Here is a 5,243-nt window from a genome sequence, read left to right on the forward strand (position 1 = left end):
AGGATATACATGAGGGNGGGGGGGGGGGGGGGGGGGGGAGCAGGACAACGAATGGGAGCGGGAGTGGGCCTACCCTAACTAGGATATACTGGCTCAGTTTCATAATCATCATCATCATCAAAAGTATTAATATCATCATTAACATTATCATGTTCTACTTCTTCTTCTAATTCTTCATCAAAATTATCAAACCTTGCTTGTAAAGATTCATGATAATGATCTAATTCATTATTACTATCAATATTATAAACAGTTTCATCGACATGCGTAAAATCTTCCGTATTTATTCTTAGTTGTGCTACTTGTCTAGTTTTAGATTTAAAAGAACTATCATTTTTTTTCTCAGAATTACCAGTAAATAAATTAGTTTCCGCATCAATAACAGTTCTTTTACCATTGTCAATATTTTTTTTTACCAAAATCCATATTAAAATATGAAAAGTGAGTAAATTATATATAATATGAAAGTTAAATGCAAACAAATAAATAAGTAAATAAGTAAAGACTAAAAAGATGAAAATTGAAACGAATTTACCAAACGTCTACTTAAAAAGGTAGATGAAAGTTGATAGATGAAAGTTGAATCTTGAAGCTTGAAGGTTGCTCCAAAGACCTAACTAGTTATCCACCAAATCTTTCAAACTAATATAATTTGTAAATTAATAGAGAATTAGAGATTAGAGACTTGAGAGTTGAGAGTTGAGAGTTGAGAGAATAGAAGATGAAGAATATTTGTGAGTAAAAGTAATGAAAGTTTGGGGGATTTTATAGTTAAAAAATAGGATGAAAATGTAAATTTTAAAACTTTAGGGTATTAAAAAAGTTTTTTTGGGGGGTGGGGGAAGGGGGTGTATGGAGATGTTTTGGGGGGTTAAAGGTTGAAATAGCTGTTCGGTAGGACCCAATAGTCGTTACCCAACGACTACAATATTAATTAATTAAAAAAAATTAAACTGTCGAACCGGACCAGACCGAAATCGAAATCGGCACTTTCCTAATCGGGATTAACCAGTAATTTTTCGATTTCCATTCCGTTACCCCTCCTGGTTCCCCTTTATTTTGGAACCAACCAGAGCCTGCCGGAACAGTACCGGATCGGGACGGAATGGTACCGATACCGGCACCTCCTAGTTCCGCTGCCTGGCCCAGGTAACGGGGTCGGATCCTTGATCAATTATCGGGCTTAATTTTCGAATCATAAATTATTTTTCTAAAGAGTAATTTCTAGTCTCTAGCCAAAAATAAAAGGTATTTTCTAAAAAATATTTTTTCATTCATCAACCAAACATTAAAAAATATTTTCAAAAAATATTTTCTAGTCACTAACAAAACATAAGAAAATAAGTTAGAAATCCACTTATTTTCTAGGAAAACATTTTCTTTCGTACCAAACACACCCTTAATATTAATTTATTTTCCCTATATAATGTCAAACGAGTTTAAAACAACAATTTTTTTTTAATCTTTTGATTTTTGAATAATTTATAATTAAGAAAATATAATACATTATTTAAGTAAAAAAGAAACCCATATCAAACCCTCTTCTCTTTGTTAATTTTTTGTCATTTCAAATTCAGCAATAAGCCCATTTCAACAGCGGAATGCCCAATTCTCTCTCTCTCTAGCAAATCGAGCGGTAAGTAAAGAAAACCTAATTCCTTATTTCGTTTTTGAATTTTTCGTTCTTAGCCAAAAAAAAAGTTTAAAATTTCAAAGCCATTTACGAAAATCAAGTTTTGACTTTTTTCAATTGATTTATGATACCCCTTATTTGATACATCAGGTCTCGTGTTTGACAAAATTATTTTTATGTTTGGTAAGAGATTGTAGAACAGTACTTATTGATATACATGTGACATAGTAAGAATCCCAAATTTTTGATGAATTAATGAATAGAAATGAATATTCTATCATTTGATTTAGTCACACACTTGAAAGATAGCCCATAAAGTCACGGGAATAGTTGGTTTATTGATACGGACCCTAGGGGAGTGGAATGGATTTAGAAAATGCATTATCGACCTCAAATTGTTTGGAATCAAGGGATAGTTGATGTTGCAGACTACTAATTTTATCAGGGTGGGTTATAGTAGACGGTACACAATGTTGGGTGCTATATTATGTGCATGTATTCACTTTGGGTTGTATAAAATGGCTTATCTTTTATCGAGGAGAGAATTTTCTCGAAAGCAATTCCTGAGGCAAACTAGGGGAAATTTCACTAGATGAAATGTTATGGAGAATTGACAGAGTCACAACTATGAATTGGTCTGTTGTTGCAATATCTTGTGTTGTGCTTTGTGTGAGTTGCTAATATGTCTTCTTTTTGAAGGTCTTTTTTTCTATCTGGTTTATTAGTTGCATAGTCATGATGGATCTTGATCTCAACAAGTTCAGAAGTGGTAGGATTTTTGAGGTATTAAACTTCTTATAGTATTTGCTCCTTGATTGTTTTTTCCCCTTTGCTTCAATAATGTTATACTTTTATCAAATCAAATGCAAGTAACTGGTGAGTAAGCTTTTAATTATATAGTGAAGCATTTTATTTCCATATAGCATATCTGGACATTTATTGGTCTTCCCAATGAAAGATTGAGAACTTTATTAGCCCTTGGAATTTCTGGTTTTGATGATGTTTCCGAGGGTCATGGAAACTAGAATTTTAGAGAAAACCTTGTTTGGTGCAAAATCAAAGCTTATGCATTGGGTGACTTTCTTGTCGTCACAATATATTTTGAATGATTAATTTGTGGTTAAGATATAAGGTTGGTCCTTTCATCTAATACTGCATGAGTGGCACTCATATGGATCCGTTATTTTATGTACCTATAGAGGAATTTATCTATTTTCTTTTTTCATTTATCGCCTAGCAAACGTTTCTATTGCCAATTTACTGAAGTAATCATCTTTTCATTTTTTTGAAATATATGTTAAGGACCTATACATGATATCTTGGTTTGTCCTGGCTGCTCTATGTTTCTTGTACGTTTTAATTTTTTTAGTTTCACCGTGCTCTCTCCCTATTTCCCCCCTGAACAACGGGAAACTCATTTGTGTACATTTAAAGTGTGATCTGGTAATACCTTTCATAGTTGTGAGTTACTGGGTTAGCGTGATCTTTTTAATCTGAAATCATTTTTCTACATGTTGAAAGTGTAGAAAAACTCTACAACAAGCTCTTTAACTGTACCACCACCTATGGTGCAAAAACTCATTTTTGATTGAGAAAAAACTCCATATTAATGGTTCATGCTACTATATTCACTGTATATCAGAGCTTCACGATGAAAAGAATAGCTCGTGAGGTTTAAAGCAGTGATAGATTAAAGTTGGAGCTTCACGATGCTTCTGATCTTAAATAGATCAGTTGATGAAAGTCTTAAGAAGGCTGCCTCTGACATGTATTATTGCTTATTTTTATTAGATTTTGCTAAGCAATTTGTGCTATAGAAAGAGTTTGTTAAATTTTTGACACAAATTAGAAGTGCTCACTTTTGGAAACCTTAAAGGGCCAAAAATGCTCAAGAGCATATTTGAGGAACAACTTTTAACCTACACCCAAACATAAGTGATATTGTTTTTTTCTTGTTCCTAGTGATTGAATTATCTTTGATGTTATGTTTTTGATAATTTTTATTGGCAGAATTTGAAAATATGAAATGCTCTTGAAAATTTTGCCTAAAGTTTAGCTTTACGGATGCTTATACATTCTCTCTATTGGATATTCTTAATCTGAAATTGTAATTTCCATCATGTGTGCCTGTTGTTTTGCGTCTTCAGGATCTATAGGACTTGGTGGTTCAGTTGATCTTCTAGACCATTATAAACTTAGGAAACATCTTGATTTTTTATGTAAGTGATCATTACCACCCTTTATATCTGAGACAGAATACCTTAGGAGTGTGGTGGGGGACAGAGAAATAAGGAGAGGTGAAGGGATGGAACTAGATCAGCTGTCCAAAAGCTCCTCCTATGAGGGACGCAGATGTGTACACTTGTATTCCTTTTGGCTTGGATCTACTCACGGATGCTTTTCGGCTCATAGAAATATGATCTGTTGATCTTCCATCGGTAAGAATCCACCTTATAATCCTTGAGGTGCTCTCTTACTGTTTTGGGAATGCTAACTCAAGGATCCGTCTGCTATACTAATGCAGTCTTGTCGTAAAATTTCCCAGTAATTTATCTTTATGTTGTTAATAGGCAGGTATTGGGTTACCTTCAGGTGCATCAAGGCATAAAAAGAACAAACACAAAGATAGGTCAAGGAAACAGGATCCTAACAGTTGAATTGATAAGGATCGCATGCCAATCAGGGATAACAATAAGGAGAAAAATGGGAGTAAGAAGCAGAATCATCGTCCAGATTTGTTTCTGAGACAGCAAGTATAGGTAACACATAACCCGGGTTTCATTTTTGTGATAGTGGTTAGATCCAAGATAAAAATTTGGCTTCTTCTTTCAATAGCAATTTTGAATGGTGTAAATGATTGTCCTTGGCTTGCAGACTTGAAATTAATTTTATGCTTCTTGCCATGAACAGTTGCTTATATTTTTTCATGATCAATTCTACATCTAATATTTCAAATGGAACTCTTTCAGCATAAAATGTGAAGTATTGAAGTTGTTTTGCAGTTGGTGGTACATAGGGTTGAGATATTTGTTGCAATAATTTCTGCTATGGCTTTTTAGGTTAGTAATGTTATCCTTCATGAATTAGATAACTAACAGAGATATTTGTAGAGCTTAGATTTGTATGGAAGTCAAGTTGATATGTTTTTAGATAACTATCTTGCGTTGTTAATTGCTCTTTCAGAAGCCAATAACTGATGGCAATGGAGGTTTTTCTGGTATCCAGCCATACCAGAAAACTGAGTTAAAATAAGGTAGCTTTCATCCGACCTGGTAATAACAAATTTTCTTTATATAGAAAGTTCACAGTAATGTGTGGTAACTTAGCTGAGTAGCCACAAATTTTCTTTATTTTTCATTTCTGGCACGTGAATAACGGCTTAGTAATTTCTAACTCATGACATATAATGCCCCAAGATCTGAACAAAATTGAGGATTTTCAAAAATGGTACAAAATTGCCTTTCTCATAGTCAAAATAGCGGGGATGATTATCATACATATCTTTAATTAAGGGCCCCCAAAGTCGCACATAAACAAAATAACTTGAAAAATGAGCTAGATCACTATTAAAAACAAGGGAAAAAATGACGGAATCAATAATCGTCGCTTT

At 33.5% G+C, this 5,243-nt stretch overlaps 1 long non-coding RNA gene across 3 annotated transcripts; it reads left to right on the forward strand.

Annotated features, from left to right (window-relative positions):
- Positions 1-2,332: 2,332 nt before the first annotated feature.
- On the forward strand, positions 2,333-4,856 carry LOC125841900 (uncharacterized). Of its 3 annotated transcripts, none has more exons than XR_007443842.1 (3): positions 2,333-2,416; positions 3,781-4,071; positions 4,204-4,619. It is a non-coding gene; the product is annotated as an uncharacterized LOC125841900 (long non-coding RNA). The 3 variants fall into 3 exon arrangements; XR_007443841.1 differs by lacking the exon at positions 2,333-2,416 and adding an exon at positions 4,817-4,856 and having other exon boundaries at positions 2,655-4,071; positions 4,204-4,360; XR_007443840.1 differs by lacking the exon at positions 2,333-2,416 and having other exon boundaries at positions 2,593-4,071.
- Positions 4,857-5,243: the final 387 nt, after the last annotated feature.

Source organism: Solanum stenotomum, chromosome 10 (assembly GCF_019186545.1).
Source record: "Solanum stenotomum isolate F172 chromosome 10, ASM1918654v1, whole genome shotgun sequence".
NCBI lineage: Eukaryota > Viridiplantae > Streptophyta > Magnoliopsida > Solanales > Solanaceae > Solanum > Solanum stenotomum.